This window comes from Hyperolius riggenbachi, chromosome 9 (assembly GCF_040937935.1).
Source record: "Hyperolius riggenbachi isolate aHypRig1 chromosome 9, aHypRig1.pri, whole genome shotgun sequence".
Lineage (NCBI taxonomy): Eukaryota > Metazoa > Chordata > Amphibia > Anura > Hyperoliidae > Hyperolius > Hyperolius riggenbachi.
Window position 1 is genome coordinate 186,324,403 of NC_090654.1, and position 17,819 is coordinate 186,342,221.

The window sequence follows — 17,819 nt, forward strand, 5'->3', positions numbered from 1 at the left end:
TTATTTGTTGTAGATGGTGTTTTTGTACATTTTGGGTCTTTTTTTAGTTGTATTGACATGAATGTCTTGTTCTGAATCGTTAATAAAAATAAATGTAACGAGTTTCCGTTTTTATCCCTTCAGAGCTCCCAAATTTGGGGCCCAAACCCGAGCAGAAAAATCGATTGTTGCCCTGATCAAGATATTCTACAAATATGCAGGAAAAGGGGGTAATCCATTCTGCCTGGAAACTAAGGAGCTCCGACAGCTATTAAGGAAAGAGATGCCAACGCTACATCCAGTAAGATTTCTTATTAGTGTTATTATTAGTAAGTTAAGTTATGGAGAGTAAGAAGCATGAGAATATTAGTGGGGAAAAAGGAACCTGAATACTATGGGCTAGAAACAATGTAATAATAGTACCCATACAATCAAAAAACCGTTTGATTTTACCATTTATTCCACCAAAACGCTCAAATCGAATAAAAGTTGAAAATAATCTTTTTTTTTCAATCAAGAAAAATGAACGATTTCCATTTTTCCGATTACAATCTGATCAGACATGTTAGAAAAATCTTTACATTCGATCTCTATATTCGATCTAACAGAATAATCAAACAAAATGATCTAATCGGAAAATGCACCATGTATGGGCACCTTTAAGCACAATACTGTTTTCTTAAAACCAAAGGTGATAGAATATGATCACTTCCTCCGTCAGAATGCAACAGCCATAATGTTTCACTTTGGGGCGGTGGGTGGAGACATGCTAATTAACTATTTCTGCCTTTGAAGGGGAACTGAAGTAAGAGGTATACGGAGGCTGCCATATTTATTTCCTTTTAATCAATATCAGTTGCCTGGCAGCCCTGCTGGTCTATTTCTCTGCAGTAGTTTCTGAATAACACCAGACATAAGCATGCAGCTAATCTTGTCAGATCTGACTTTAAAGTCAGAAACACCTGATCTGCTGCATACTTGTTCAGGGGCTATGGCTAATAGTATTAGAGGCAGAGGATCAGCAGAGCTGCCAGGCAACTGGTATTGCTTAAAAGGAAATAAACATGGCAGCCTCCATATACCTTTCTCTTCAGTTGTCCTTTAAGAACCAGGCAAACTCTTAGTTTGCTAGTATATAGTCGATGTCTGGCTGGTGAAGGCAAATAGGAACAATTTGAATGACTATACCTAAGCTCCAGAAGTATCATAGGAGATGCATTTTGGACAGGGGGTAGTGACTACATGAATTTACCTTCTGTTTTAAAAAGGAACATTACACTGTAGTTTTTTGTATGGAATATTTTCCATTTTGGACAAGGAACAGATCTTAACTTTCATTCTTCTTGCCAAACATCAGACATTCAGACATCAGATTTTACCAGCTGAAATCCATGTCAAGTCTTTATGCCTCATTGTAAAGCTTCACTTAGCACTCTACGCCATCCCAGGGTAGAAGGAAGCCACCTAGGTTCACCTCTGTTAGGTTCAAATACATTTCATCTGAATTGATCCCAAGTTTAAAGTTCATTTGGGAGGCTAATTCAAATCCCTTTGAAGTGAATGGGGGGAAATTGTGTTTTTGTTGGGATCCTTGGAAAGCTTGTACAGCAGCCAAATGCACCTAAAGAGGCATGAGAAGACTTGTACAAGTCTATAACTAAATGAGAAATTAGCCTGGTCTTGGAGCAGAGGTAAAAGGTACTTCATTGCTCTTGATGGTGATATTGACTCTACTTCAAGCCTTTCCCACCTCTGACACCGATTTGCCAGCTCAGACCCTTATCACTGAGGTAGATAGAAAATGGTAAAAATCTGCTACATCTCCTAGTCTATCTGGAGTCCCTCTTATTATAGGCAGCAGCAGAGGCAACTTCCAGGGCATGAACAGGGAGGGAGGGAGCAAAAGATGCAGCGCCAGTGCAGAGTGGCTAGAGGAAGGTGGCAGAGGCAATTGAGGTATTTTCTGTGTCTGGCTGAAGTAGTCCTTCCATCAAAGTAGGTGGTGGATTTCCATGATTATTTATAGAGATTGTGAAGTACTAAGACAAGGCAGGCAGGCAGGCATAAGATAGATAAATGACAGCTCTTTATTTGTGAACTTTCAAAAAGACACTATTAAATATACTGTAACAACAGAGACTCGGAAACGTCTTTGGCCAGAAAGCTCAAGCATTAAATAAACACATTCAGGTACAGTACATAGCAAAGCTTGGTGACATGGAGTGGAGCTGTGCAATGCAGGCATCCACTATGCTTGTGTGTCAGAGATGTGGATTGAGATGGCAGTGTGTCCACTTAGTCTGCACCAGGTTCCACAGCTGCCTGACAGCCATTTCACCTGAGGGAATGGGTCCTCATCAGAGGTGTTTGCTGTGTCCCCATACCGCATTGTTGGCTTCCAGTGTGAGAAATTCATGAGTCCAATGAGATTGTGCCTACTGCGGAGTAAGACATAAAACACCCAGACCCATATGCAATTGACTTTTTAACCTGAGTTTTCTCCTTGGTGATATTTTCACAACTTAAAATAAAATGCCTTTTAAACCACCAACTAGCAAACAAATACTCCAAATAATTTTTGCAGTAATTTTTCACCTACTTTTTGGTACTTTTTTAATTGCAAAGTGCTAAAAAGTTATTTTAAATTGAAGATGAAAAATTATCTCCTAGGAGAAAACTCAGGAGAAAACGTGAATTGCATATGGGCCCCAGAGTTACAGACTACCCAGCAAGCTCATGGTGAACCAGAACTCCATAGAGCACAATTGATCCATGCCATGCACTGATGAGGATCAACCAATCCGAAACAATCTGTATGCATGTTGGATTATTGTGGCTCTGTACAATTAACAAGCTGACACATCATTGCATTCCAGCGGTTCTGGAGGTGTGGCTATTTCATAGGGACAACAAGGGATCATTTGCATATTCAGCAGTGATGCATCGTGGGAGACATCATATGCTCACTCCAACCTGAATTATCGCAAATTCCTTCTGTTTTAAGAAAGCAAACTTTTGTGTTGCTTAACATTGTAGTGAGAGGGCTTCTTGGTCCTTTGAAGCCCCTTATGCTGGGAATACACGGTTCAATTTTGAGCCATTAAGATGGCTCGATAGATGATTTCCGACATGTCCGATCTCCGGCCTGATCGTTTCGCCGCTCGATTCTGGATTGAAGTGAATGGAAAAAGATAAGAAAAACGAGTGGAAGATAATAGAATTGACTGCAGAATCGAGCGGCGAAACGATTGAGCGGCAAAATCGAGCTGTGTATGCCCAGCATTACACACGCCAGTGAGTTCTGGTTCACCATGAGCTTGCTGGGTAGTCTGATATATAAAAGAGGGTGACGCTAAATTGCAATGTTTTCAAAATACTTTCACAAAACAATAACCATTTTTGTTCATTTAACATTATACATTGGGGGGGAGGGGGGGGGGTGTCATCTGTAGATCCCCTGTGGTATTTATGTAAGAAATTTAAGGCCCAAGTAATTAATCTGCCAAGGAATAAAATTAATTTAGTCTCATATAAAGCAAATGACCAGCAGCTTTGCCATAGATGAAATTAAATTAATGACAAATTCTATGAGGCTGTTAATGATTTTACCACGTCTCCCAAACTGATTTTCAATTTTACAGATATTAGATTAAATTAATGAAAATGACTAGTAGCTCACTAAGTGCAAATACAGAGAGGACCTAATTTACTGCTTTCTTAAACTCTTTGCGAACAAAATGGAAATTGTCATTTTTCTGCCTTCTGAATGCGCTTCCCTGCTTGCCAAAACAATTAACATTGATAACGCACTAATAATTCCAGTCCTCAAGCTTGTTGCTTGGGGGTAACAACACTTTCCTTCAAACATCAGATGAACAAACTAAGTATCCCTGTCATCCTCAACTTATAACATCCTCATCTGCTCCCTCCTGATGCTGTAAGCAATTATAATGTTAGTGTGTGGCCTAATTGTACTATAAATGGACATTTATAATATCCTCTTCTATAGCCTATCTACAGTGATGAGCGAAAATGCAGATATATATTTTTTTTGCATTAATTTTCATGAAAATAATGTAAAATGCGATTTGAGGTAAAATGCCTTTGAAAATAATTTTTGTGATTTATTTTTTTTTCACGTTTTTTTGAAAATTTTCATGGTAATAAAAGGATGATTTCCACATTTTCATACATTTTTGCTTTAAAACACCAGAATTTTCGTACCATGAAAGATACTTGTTTCCTTTGACCATACTGCGAAAATGACTTTGGTGAAAACACGCAAGCAACACTGTCTACTTATGCATGTTGGTACCACTCCATTCTTTTAGGGACTCTACTAGTAGGCTAACCCACATCTCTCCTCGCATCTCAGATATTGTTCCACAATCCACACTTAATAATTGTCCAACAAACAAGGCACGGGTCAAATTTTTAATCCTGTCTTCATAGTTCTCTCCAGTCTAGCTCGTCCATACATTGCTACCCAGTGTAACTAAGGAGCTTGGGGGAGTTTTACATGGGCCCCTCTGCATCTCCTATTGCTATGTCACTGTAGCTAACTACACTTAATTCTAAACACTTTCCTTATATGCAAATGATCTTCTACCACCTCAGTGGCAAAGGCCCTTCTCCTGGCTACTGTCTGTTTTCTGAAGTGGTTCTTGGAATGAAAGACCAACTTTTTAAGGGGAATTTCTCTGAAATGGCTGCAGCAAATATTAAAATTGTATGACCTAATCCTCTAGTCACCTTTTACTAAAAATGAAAGCACCCCTCCTCTTGGGATACTAGATATGGAATAGGCCAGGGATGTGATGAAAATTCATGACTCCCCCTAACCCTGTGGTGACACCTATCCGCCATCATAACCTCCCCTCCCCCTATAACTCAATGAAGACACCTCAATCCTTTGCCCCTACATAATCCCCACAGCAAATATGGCAACCTTTCAATGTCCCTCCCTACCTCCAGTGAGCGTGACCGCCTATTTCCATCAATCTAATAAGTGGGCCATTTCTATATTGTTTAAAATAGTTTTTCAGCACTTTGCAATTGAAAAGTAACCAAAATTAGCGGAGGTATTATCAAAATGATTTATCAAAAGTATTTTCTTGCTTGCTGGTGTAGCTGTGTTTAATGGGTCTTGTACTTGTCCAACTCCGGTGACAGCCACAACCTCCAGTGATACACATGAACCAGCAGTATAATGCTAAGCAATTATATTGGATCCGGAGACCCAGTAATAAAATTAACAATTTACCTTCTAGCAATATGTTCTAACAGATAGCTCATAGCACCTGAACTCACAGTTATGGCAAAGGAATGCAATAGAGAATGATACCTCCAAAGGCTCTGGAAAGAGTTTGGCCCAAAGAAGCACCAGAAAATCTAGAGATGTCAAATCCCAAAATCACAGTAGATTATTACGTGCACTCTAAATGACACATGTATAAACATTCTGCTATAATCACTCAGATAAACAGTTAAGCTAATTTACTCAATGTTAGTGTAATCAGCAAGTCGGCAGTTGGAACTCATATTTAAAACAGTATTTACAATCCACAAGGAGCTACACTCAGGAGAGCAGCAGTAGGAAGATGACACAATATACAGGATCTTCTCAAAAAATTCGCATATTGTGATAAAGTTCATTATTTTTTGTAATGTACTGATAAACATTAGACTTTCATATATTTTAGATTCAAATACACACAACTGAAGTAGTTCAAGCCTTTTATTGTTTTAATATTGGTGATTTTGGCATACAGCTCATGAAAACCCCAAATTCCTATCTCAAAAAATTAGCATATTTCATCTGACCAATAAAAGAAAAGTGTTTTTCAAACAAAAAAAGTCAACCTTCAAATAATTATGCTCAGTTATGCACTCAATACTTTGTCGGGAATCCTTTTGCATAAATGACTGCTTCAATGCGGCGTGGCATGGAGGCAATCAGCCTGAGGCACTGCTCGGGTGTTATGGAGGCCCAGGATGCTTCGATAGCGGCCTTAAGCTCATCCAGAGTGTTGGGTCTTGCGTCTCTCAACTTTCTCTTCACAATATACCACAGATACTCTATGGGGTTCAGGTCTGGAGAGTTGGCAGGCCAATTGAGCACAGTAATACCATGGTCAGTAAACCATTTACCAGTGGTTTTGGCACTGTGAGCAGGTGCCAGGTCGTGCTGAAAAATGAAATCTTCATCTCCATAAAGCTTTTCAGCAGATGGAGGCATGAAGTGCTCCAAAATCTCCTGATAGCTAGCTGCATTGACCCTGCCCTTGATAAAACACAATGGACCAACACCAGCAGCTAACATGGCACCTCAGACCATCACTGACTGTGGGTACTTGACACTGGACTTCAGACATTTTGGCATTTCCCTCTCTCCAGTCTTCCTCCAGACTCTGGCACCTTGATTTCTGAATGACATATAAAAGTTGCTTTCATCCGAAAGTACTTTGGACCACCTGAGCAACAGTCCAGTGCTGCTTCTCTGTAGCCCAGGTCAGGCGCTTCTGCCGCTGTTTATGGTTCAAAAGTGGGTTCATGCTTCCATCTGCTGAAAAGCTTTATGGAGATGAAGAATTTATTTTTCAACACAACCTGGCATCTGCTCACAGTGCCAAAACCACTGGTAAATGGTTTACTGACCATGGTATTACTGTGTTTAATTGGCCTGCCAACTCTCCTGACCTGAACCCCATAGAGAATCTGTGGGACATTGTGAAGAGAAAGTTGAGAGACACAAGACCCAACACTCTGGATGAGCTTAAGGCTGCTATCGAAGCATCCTGGGCCTCCATAACACCTGAGCAGTGCCACAGGCTGATTGCCTCCATGCCACGCCGCATTGAAGCAGTCATTTATGCAAAAGGATTCCCGACCACGTATTGAGTGCATAACTGAACATAATTATTTGAAGGTTGACTTTTTTTGTTTTAAAAACACTTTTCTTTTATCGGTCGGATGAAATATGCTAATTTTTTGAGATAGGAATTTGGGGTTTTCATGAGCTGTATGCCAAAATCATCAATATTAAAACAATAAAAGGCTTGAACTACTTCAGTTGTGTGTATTTGAATCTAAAATATATGAAAGTCTAATGTTTATCAGTACATTACAGAAGATAATGAACTTTATCACAATATGCTAATTTTTTGAGAAGATCCTGTATATGAATGATCCTCTTCAGATAGGCCTAGACACCTCAGAGCAGATTGTTAGGCCAATATGACAGTTTTTGTGTCTAGTCCTAACTGGAAATACATTGTATAAGACCCTGGGAGGCCTGACCATGTGAAAGTCACAATCAGGAACCGTTCGCCGGCGAACCGTTCGGGCCATCTCTACCTACACTTTCTCCAGATGAGGCAGAATGAAGCAGCCATGTGAAGTAATCTGTCACAGTCTGTCACATTCCTCTTCAGAAAGGATGCAGTCACCAGTGAAGAAAGGATTTTTAGCAGCTCTGAGTAAAGCTATCCTCTTCAGATCTCTAGCAGTTCTTTTTTTTCTGCTATCAGCTCAATCAACCCAGTTTCTAGTAAATTCTGTTCTCTGAGCTAAAACTTTCTCTCATTGGCTACAAAATTTCCACAGTATAAAATCCGCTCTCCTATTGGTGAGAGGAATTCTCCACCTAGATGTTGAGGGAAAACTGCAAACAGCAAACTATGCAAACTATTTAGCAATTAACTGCTTAAGAGCTGATATCATAGAACCATAAATGCAGCAATATGATTATACAAAGAATATACTTTGTACAGGTACTGAATAGCCATGTTGGCAGGATGGCTACATGTGAAAATATCACGCAGGAGAAAAAGTTAGTTGCATATGCATTCATCCCTCCCCACCATGTCAAGTGTGCATCTTTCCCCTCTCCCTTTAGGAAGTGCAAACACATTCCCCCTCTTGACCACTCCTCCCCTTCAAAAAAAAATCAAAAACTGCAGGCACCATCCCCACACCGCATAACAGGTGCCACCATTCCACACCCTCCATAACTTTTTTGGCCAGCATGAGTACACTATCACAACCCTGTTTCTTTTCCTTAAACAACAAGTGTGACCAGTATGGCTTCCTTCTCCTATCCTAATATGTACCCTCCTCTTCACACTCTCCACCCTACATGCAAAAGGCATGAGGCCATCAATCTTCCCCTTATATAGTTTCAAAAACAGCCAGCAATAGCAGCTTTCATATGTCTCTACTGCCAAGTTTACTTAGCTACCAGCTTCAGGCACAGATGTTTTCCTAGTCCAGCTGTAATGAAATTAATTTTAATCACTCAGGCAGATCTTGTCAGAGAACTCTATCCATCCACTCTGCTATGAAGTCTGAAGAACACAGCCCCACCCATGGCTCCTGCTAGTATTTCCCCCAGCTGGATTGCTTCAGGTTACTAACATTTCCAGAAGCCTCATTTGACAAAAAAGGCATTATGTGGGCACCACTCTTGCATGCTTGCTATTTGATAGTATGTTTACAATTTATGTAGTGCCCACTGCCCACTATAGTATACTGCTATGATCCACCTAAATGGCTCTTTCTACACTTTGGAGGCATTGTATGTGTGGTGACAGATGTTCTAAAAGTGTATAAAATCGTGTTTCCGTTTAAAGTATCACTTTTATCCTTTTACTTCTGCAGTGTTTAGAAACCAACAGTCAATTCAAAGAGATCCTTCAGAACCTGGACAGCAATAATAAGGGTCGAGTAGACTTCAAAGAGTTCATGTCTCTCGTGGCAAACTTTGCCGTGGCCGTGGAATTCTCCTTTCTTAATCAAGAATCCGACCCAGAAGATGACTACTAAAGTTTTTTTTCCTGCTTGAGAACTGTTGGCCTGTGTGTGAATTGAGGAAACCATGAAACTTGTGTGACTTTACAACCCAACTCCAGAGAGAAATATTTTAATGGCTACAGACCACCTACCTATGTCACCTACTGGAAAGACCAATTTAAATCACAAGACCACTTGGCCCCACCCCTCCTCTGATCCAGAAATTGGCTTCTCTGCCTGTGTCAGTGATTCATTCATCTCAGTGGAGGAGGCAGCACATAGACTAACAGTGCTCCATAGTGTGCTCTGCATGAATTAGTCTGAGGAGAGGAGGGGAAGGGTCAAGAAGTCACATGATTACTACTGCTGGTCAGGGAACCTAAAAGGCTGTGACTTATAAATTTTAAACTAAACTTCTCATTTGGTTGAGAAAAGCTCAGAGCTTTCATTTGTACTCTCAGTATCGCAAGGATTACTGGCAAGCATTATTTTAGCTTTATTACTTTTTACATGCATGTTAAAGCAGCATTGTCAGACACAAAATCAAATTCCATTTACTCACTGCTCTGTGTTTATTATGTAGTCTACATGCATTCTGCATTGCAAACATTCCAATATAATCATAAATGTTGCTGCTGTAATGAATCTTATCTCAGTCAGCCTGGATCTATTCTGATACATTGCCAAGGAGAGGGAAGCTTGCTATCTTCCTTCCCACATTCCTGCTCCTCACTGATTGGCTGAGGGTAGTTCACCATGACACAAGGCTGGAAAGGGAAATACACCTCAACCCTCTACAGAAGCTGCTGCAAATACAATCTATGCCAGGCATGGGCAAACTTGGACCTCCAGCTATTGAGGAACTACAATTCCCACAATGCATTGCAGGAGTCTGACAGCCACAGTCATGACTCATAAAGGCAAATACATTGTGGGATTTGCAGTTCCTTAACAGCTGGAGGCTCAAGTTTGCCCATGCCTGATTTATGCTGTGCTCACATGTGTTTACAAAGCAAGCTGGATATGATAGTGCAGTTTCTTGGAGAAAAAAAAAAGTGTAAGGGATGAAATTACATTAGGGTTGGCTTCAGTCAGAGGCGGTAGAGATGTAAAATGCTTGGGACAGTTTTCTCTTTAATTACTATATAAAATTCACTGAAATCAAAACGTGGGCCGTACAATACATGTGTTATGTAAGTAGAACAAGTATTTATTTACTTATATATGTGTTTTTTTCCTGGGATAGTATGGCTGTCAAGGTACATTGGTTAAAAAGTTTTATAAGAAACTTTCCCTGGTTGTAGGACATACAAGATTCTTGTCTTACTTATAGGGGTTTGCTAAACTTGTAACAGAAATTTGTTTATTTGGTGTACAATGCACATTTTTAGGGATGGACAGGTGACTAAACACACATGTAGGGGTCTTTGCTGATCTCCCCCCCCCCCCAACAGGATTTGTGCTCTGATGGGGTGTAGCTATCCTACTGGTGGTCAACCTGTGATTTTAGTCCTTCTAATGTGCTATTGTCGCATTCAAACTGACTTGCTGCTAGTGTACGCTCTACAGTCGGTTTGGTATGTCACATAAACACAATGTAAAATCATCCCCATAGGGGATATAAACACCTTCATGGAAAGTAGCTGGGAAGGAATAATTTCACCATCTTTGTGAGAGGAAGTATAGTGGTAAATAGGTAGATAGATAGGTGCCACTCAACAATTGTTTCGCCTCAATCAAAGAGGCGTCGTCAGGAGTATGTGATGCACATTCAATTTACAATATATACAATATATACACAGTAGTCCCCCCACCAACCAACAGAGATTCCCCCAGCAACCCGCTCAAGTCAGAGCTGAGTGTATGGTGTTGGGGATGGTTTAAATAGGTAGAGGTCTCCTCCCCTTCATAATCCCACCCTCCTTAGGATATATGTCCATGCTCGGTGCGTGTCTCACCTTAAAATCAATGGGTGCCCCATACGCTGATTTGACAAATATAGTACGTGTCCGGCTGGTTCAGCCATGGGATCCTTCCTGGATCGTGACGTCACATCTTTTGACATCACATCCGGATTCCGTATCAGCCTGCCGATAGGCGCTCCGGCCATTGCGTGTGTCAACCACGCCTCCTCGTAGTCATGCCAACCGCCAAACATAAACACAGAGGCCGGCTGCGATCGGGAAACAGAAGCGTATAGCCCCACGATCGCACCTCCTCTGTAGGTGATACACGGACTGGCAACCTACTCAAACTGTGGACCCCCCATCATCTCCTGTCATCCTAATTATAGTGCACTGCTTTGCTGATCAGTCAACTCTCTATATGTGCATCTCTATATTCATAGCACTATTAAAGGAGACATTCAACTAATCCCAATATCGTGCATGGGAGTGTATATTAAACTCAATGTTTGGAGAGGGGACAAAATAGGGAGGGGCAGCATAGAGGGGGGAAGAGGGGGGGGAGAAAACCTCTGAGATATGATAGCGATGCCATAAGAGGATGTCCATCTCTAAGAGAGTAGGATGTATGTATATGTACATAAGCCCAAGTAGGACATGCTTGTTAAATGAATCCTTTTATGGAAAATTCCTCATTAAGACCCCACGGGGCTATGGTATCCAATCTAAAGATCTATTTCAATTCTTCTTGGATTGAGTTTAATATACACTCCCATGCACGATATTGGGATTAGTTGAATGCCTCCTTTAATAGTGCTATGAATATAGAGATGCACATATAGAGAGTTGACTGATCAGCAAAGCAGTGCACTATAATGAGGATGACAGGAGATGATGGGGGTCCACAGTTTGAGTAGGTTGCCAGTCCGTGTATCACCTACAGAGGAGGCGCGATCGTGGGGCTATACGCTTCTGTTTCCCGATCGCAGCCGGCCTCTGTGTTTATGTTTGGCGGTTGCCATGACTACGAGGAGGCGTGGTTGACACACGCAATGGCCGGAGAGCCTATCGGCAGGCTGATACGGAATCCGGATGTGATGTCAAAAGATGTGACGTCACGATCCAGGAAGGATCCCGCGGCTGAACCAGCCGGACACGTACTATATTTGTCAAATCAGCGTATGGGGCACCCATTGATTTTAAGGTGAGACACGCACCGAGCATGGACATATATCCTAAGGAGGGTGGGATTATGAAGGGGAGGAGACCTCTACCTATTTAAACCATCCCCAACACCATACACTCAGCTCTGACTTGAGCGGGTTGCTGGGGGAATCTCTGTTGGTTGGTGGGGGGACTACTGTGTATATATTGTATATATTGTAAATTGAATGTGCATCACATACTCCTGACGACTCCTCTTTGATTGAGGCGAAACAATTGTTGAGTGGCACCTATCTATCTACCTATTTACCACTATACTTCCTCTCACAATGATGGTGAAATTATTCCTTCCCAGCTACCTTCCATGAAGGTGTTTATATCCCCTATGGGGATGATTTTACATTGTGTTTATGTGACATACCAAACCGACTGTAGAGCGTACACTAGCAGCAAGTCAGTTTGAATGCGACAATAGCACATTAGAAGGACTAAAATCACAGGTTGACCACCAGTAGGATAGCTACACCCCATCAGAGCACAAATCCTGTTGGGGGGGATCAGCAAAGACCCCTACATGTGTGTATAGTCACCTGTCCATCCCTAAAAATGTGCATTGTACACCAAATAAACACATTTCTGTTACAAGTTTAGCAAACTCCTATAAGTAAGACAAGAATCTTGTATGTCCTACAACCAGGAAAAGTTTTTTTATAAAACTTTTTAACCTTGAGGGTCAAGCCTAGTTGGCAAAGTGTGACATAAACATTTACCTGTACAAATTTCGGTCAGTGTGATTGTATAGTATGGCTGTACCTGCTGCTTTAAACACATCCACATGCAAACAGGTGCTTGACAAAAGGACTATCTAACTTTGCTGCCAGTTTACTGGATTAGGCCAGGTGTTAAGAAACGAGTAGCAACATTTACCTGCCCCATGCAGCTATCAGTTGATGCTAAATGTGTCTATAATTGCAGGGACGGATCTAGGGGGGGGGGGGGGCAGACGGGTCTCTTGCCCCAGGCGCAGTTTGTTGAATTCTTAAAAAGGCGGCAAAATTTGGATGGGGAATGGCAGTTTAGGCGCCAAAACCAGATCTTTAGGCACCAAAACCTGACCTTTAGGCGCCAAAACTGGATGGGGAATGGCAGTTTAGGTGCCAAAACCTGACCTTTAGGCGCCAAAACTGGATGGGGAATGGCAGTTTAGGTGCCAGAACCTGACCTTGCCCCAGGCGCAACTTGGTCTAGATCCCTCCCTGTATAATTGTATTGAGCTTGAAATTGGATCAGTCAAATGCGTTTGCTGCTAATATGAATTGACCAAATTCCAAGCTGCATAAAAAGAATGCAATTCGATTGTGTCAATCGATTTTTACCACTCGCTACAATGTATTTACGAATGAGTATTTACCAGAATTTCTAATTAATCCACAATCAATCAAATTTTCAGCTGCCAACTCTTTCTAGGCAGTCTGTAACAGAATTTAGCATGTCGAATCCTGGACGATGCAGTCATTTTATCAGATTGTTGATCTCATGAAAGCAGTTAAAGGCCTAACCCTAACATGTCTCTCAAACAATTATTACAATTTACAACCTTCATGTAAAACATATAAGAGCATAATGAGGTTTCTTGAAGGTTAGCAATTGAGTATCTGTGTGCGTTCTCTTGTGTACAGCACTATAGAAGTTTTTTCCTTTTATTAAATGCAGGCTGTACTGTATTAAGTAAAGGTAAGTTCTTGCTATGCTGCCTGCATGAAACTGCAACAGCACAATCTCTAATTCACTATTAATACTTGCCATAGTCTGATATGACCCAGACAAGGGTTGCAAAATTGTTCCATCTAATTGCAGACACCTTCTTAACCTCCATGGCAGTTATCCCGAGCTAGGGTCGGGGCGGAAAACCGCAGCTAAGAGCGGTGATCCCAACCTCTGCTCGGGGTGGCCGCCAGAGGCTGAATGCAGAGCAATGCGCACAGCGGGAGCGTTTCTACATACCTCCCGGGGATCCCGACGTTGGCATTCTTCTTCCTCTCCTCCGGGCTCTGCTTCTTGATGGTGAGATCGCCGACTGTCGTCATGACGACAGCCGGCAATTTCACTTTAGAGTTGCAGCGCCACCGGGAGGATGGAGGCTTAACTGCAGTGCTGGAGCCAGGGAGGTAAGTGATTGCTGGGATGCTGCAGATCTCCCTGGCAGCATGATTTTTTCCAGGTTTTAGGGTCTGAAAGGGTGCAAAAAAATTGACCCTAAAATCCGGAAAGAATCAGAACGCCAAGGGGGTTAAAATCCAATCAAGGCTTGCAGGAAAACGTTATGATAACTTTTTGTTTTCCAACTTTAGTAAATCAGACCCTAGAATAATCTGCTCATTGTAAAATATATGTATCATTGCTATTTATATATGAACACACATATGTATCATAAGAAAGTCTGTACTGAAATATTTTTGCATGTGATGTTTTTATGTTAGAGAACTTATACTAGTTTTTTTTATGATATATTTCTTGATGTTATGATGAAAATAAATGGATTATTACTGTTGCATGAGTATTGAACCATTGTGTTTTGTTGGCTGTTCATCTGTAAATGTTCATACACAGCAAGTTTTATTATGTTTGTAATTAGTTTAAGATTGGCCATAGACATTTTTCCATCTAATTCAATCAATTTTATTAAACCTGCTAGACTAGAGGTGTCAAACTCAATCGTGTAAGGGGCCAAAATCTAAAACATAAGCCACAATTCACTAAAATCATGCTGGTGATAATAAGGCAAGTGAAAACATCATCACACAATGGGCTTGATTCACTAAGACAAAGAGCATGCCTTATCCGAGTTAACACGCCTTATCATAGATAACACGCCTTATCAAAGTTAACACGCTTTATCAGAGTAGCATAGCGAGCGCTACGAACCCGCAGGGGCTCAGGGCAGGAAGTGAAGCTCTCGTCACTGCCGATTAGCAGGCATAAGTTCGTAGCACTCGCTATGCTAATCTGATAAGGCGTGTTAACTTTGATAAGGCGTGTTATCTCTGATAAGGCGTGTTAACTCAGATAAGGCATGGTATTACTAGTCTTAGTGAATCAAGCCCATTGATTGATATTTTTAGTGTCAATTCACTAAAGAAGCTTGCCTTATTAACATGTAGTGATACATTTTCATAGTGAGAGTGTTATCACTGCAGTCCTTAAGCTATCACTGCTGTAGTCACTGGCGTAGGGCCCGCGGTCGCAGGGGTCGCCGTGGCGACCGAGCCCGCCTCCTGAAGAGGCAGGGGAGGGGCCCGGGGGCTGTGTGTTGGTGGAGGACCCGCCCCCCCCCCCCGCTCTAGTCGCCGCTTGCTCCCTCCCTCCGTCAGACCTCGATCAGGCAGCGCCACGGCGACCAATAGTGCGGGCGCTAGGACCCAGCGCCTGCACTGATATGCGGAAGTGACATCACTTCCGCATATAGAGCGGGTGCGTCCGGCGCCCGCTGTTACTGGTCGGGTCGCCCGCTGATCCTGAGGTCTGACGTGACGCTGCTGGCTGCAAGGTAAGGGGGAAGCGGCAACGGCTGGGGGGGAAGCGGTGGCGGCTGGGGGGTCGGCTCCCTGTCACTCATTAGCTAAAGGGGCTCCCTGTCACTCACTAGCTAACAGGGCTCCCTGTCACTCACTGGCTAAAGGGGCTCCCTGTCACTCACTGCCTAAAGGGGCTCCCTGTCACTCACTGCCTAAAGGGGCTCCCTGTCACTCACTGCCTAAAGGGGCTGCCTGTCACTCACTAGCTAACGGGGCTCCCTGTCACTCACTGGCTAATGGGGCTCCCTGTCACTCACTGCCTAAAGGGGCTCCCTGTCACTCACTAGCTAACGGGGCTCCCTGTCACTCACTGGCTAATGGGGCTCCCTGTCACTCACTGCCTAAAGGGGCTCCCTGTCACTCACTGGCCAAGGGGCTCCCTGTCACTCACTGGCTAACGGAGCTCCCTGTCACTCACTGGCTAACGGGGCTCCCTGTCACTCACTGGCTAACGGGGCTCCCTGTCACTCACTGGCTAATGGGGCTCCCTGTCACTCACTGGCTAACGGGGCTCCCTGTCACTCACTGGCTAAAGGGGCTCCCTGTCACTCATTGCCTAAAGGGGCTTCCTGTCACTCACTAGCTAAAGGGGCTCCCTGTCACTCACTAGCTAAAGGGGCTCCCTGTCACTCACTGGCTAACGGGGCTCCCTGTCACTCACTGGCTAACGGGGCTCCCTGTCACTCACTGGCTAAAGGGGCTCCCTGTCACTCACTAGCTAAAGGGGCTCCCTGTCATTCACTAGCTAACGGGCTCCCTGTCACTCACTGGCTAAAGGGGCTCCCTGTCACTTACTGGCTAAATGGGCTCCCTGTCACTCACTAGCTAAAGGGGCTCCCTGTCACTCACTAGCTAAAGGGGCTCCCTGTCACTCACTGGCTAAAGGGGCTCCCTGTCACTCACTGGCTAAAGGGGCTCCCTGTCACTCACTGGCTAAAAGGGCTCCCTGTCACTCACTGGCTAAAGGAGCTCCCTGTCACTCACTGGCTAAAGGGGCTCCCTGTCACTCACTGGCTAAAGGGGCTCCCTGTCACTCACTGGCTAAAGGGGCTCCCTGTCACTCACTGGCTAAAGGGGCTCCCTGTCACTCACTGGCTAAAGGGGCTCCCTGTCACTCACTGCCTAAAGGGCTTATTATGTGCATTTACTGGTGAAAAGCTCTCTTATTATGTGCATTTACTGGTGAAAAGCTGTCTCTTATTATGTGCATTTACTGGTTCAAAAGCTGTCTCTTATTATGTGCATTTACTGGTGAAAAGCTGTCTCTTATTATGTGCATTTACTGGTTCAAAAGCTGTCTCTCATTATGTGCATTTACTGGGGAAAAGCTGTCTCTTATTATGTACATTTGCTGGTGAAAAGCGGTTTCTTATTATGTGCATTTACTGGGGAAAAGCGATCTCTTATTATGTGCATTTACTGGGGAAAAGCGGTCTCTTATTATGTGCATTTACTGGGGAAAAGCGGTCTCTCATTATGTGCATTTACTGATGAAAGGCTGTCTGTCATTACGTGCATTTACTGGTGAAACGGTGTCTCTTATGTGCAGTTAGTGGGGAAATTTTGTCAGTAAAAATAATCTTTTTCAGTAAATTTTTAGGTATTTGTCAGTAAAAAATAACATAACAGGTTGGCAACACTGGCAGGCTGCGCAGCGCAACGGGAAAGATACAGGCAGCCCACCTCATGCTTGGGCTTGGCGGGGGGAGGAGCCGACGACAGCGAGCGAGAGTAGGGTGGCCGCAGGCAGCCATAAATACGCAGTGTGTGACTGTGTCGCACTCGCAGAAGCTCTCAGCCTGCGTCAGAGACTAGCAGACTCGCAGGCAGCCAAAGCCAGCCAGGAGCAAGCCAATGGAAGAGGGGTAGGAATGGGGTATAACATGCATGCGTAAAGAGGTGGAAGGTGTGGGTGTGGTTATGTGGTTAGGTGCGGTTAATTTAACCACTCCCATAGGCGCCAGAGAAAATCTTGCACCCAGGTGTCAGGCACCCCAGGCTCACCCCTGATTGCCCGGGTATGTTTGTTGTGTTGGTCCTATAATCTGTCCAGGGAATTTATGCTTTATAATGTAGCATTTTATTGCAGTGTTTTTAGTATTCTGGAGTGGTTAAGCACTTGTATTATTATCCTATTTAAGTGTGAAGTTTAATTAAGCATGTTTGTATAATACAAATTGGTATTACCAGTCAGCTTTGTGACCCAGTGCTAAGGTGTGTGCGTTAGTGTTGGGCGAACAGTGTTCGCCACTGTTCGGGTTCTGCAGAACATCACCCTGTTCGGGTGATGTTCGAGTTCGGCCGAACACCTGATGGTGTTCGACCTTTTAAGTTCGGGTTCGCCCCGAACTACTAATTGGCCGCCGAACAGGGCCGAACAGGGCCCCTGTTCGGCCGAATACTGCCC